Source organism: Penaeus monodon, chromosome 15, assembly GCF_015228065.2.
Source record: "Penaeus monodon isolate SGIC_2016 chromosome 15, NSTDA_Pmon_1, whole genome shotgun sequence".
NCBI lineage: Eukaryota > Metazoa > Arthropoda > Malacostraca > Decapoda > Penaeidae > Penaeus > Penaeus monodon.
In genome coordinates, this window is record NC_051400.1 from 35,326,033 (window position 1) to 35,326,357 (window position 325).

A 325-nucleotide genomic window follows, 5' to 3' on the forward strand; every position below is an offset into this window, starting at 1 on the left:
TCAGCTGTTCATGATCCCATAGCTCCAGCTTTATGTTCCCGAGGAGCCGCAAATGTAACAAAGGACGAGTTGGTCTTTGCTTGAGAGGGACCAAAAATACAGATGACATGACAACGGGACTTGTTTGCTGTAGGTAATCCGATGCAGGACAGGGGGTACGTGGGTGAGGGGTGGGGGGGGGGGCAGTCCTGTTTTACCATCTATGGCTGACATAGGACATAGATGCAGTAAAATGAAGGGGGGGGGGGAGGGGAAGGGGAAATTAGTGAGCTCACACACGATGATAAGATGATACAAACGCACACGTGAAAGATCAGATTTCCGA

At 50.2% G+C, this 325-nt stretch overlaps 1 protein-coding gene across 1 annotated transcript in view; it reads left to right on the forward strand.

The window, feature by feature from the left end:
* LOC119581986 (cortactin-binding protein 2-like) overlaps nt 1-325 on the forward strand; it is a gene marked incomplete in the record, with an annotated part of 125,597 nt that overhangs the window by 48,477 nt on the left and 76,795 nt on the right.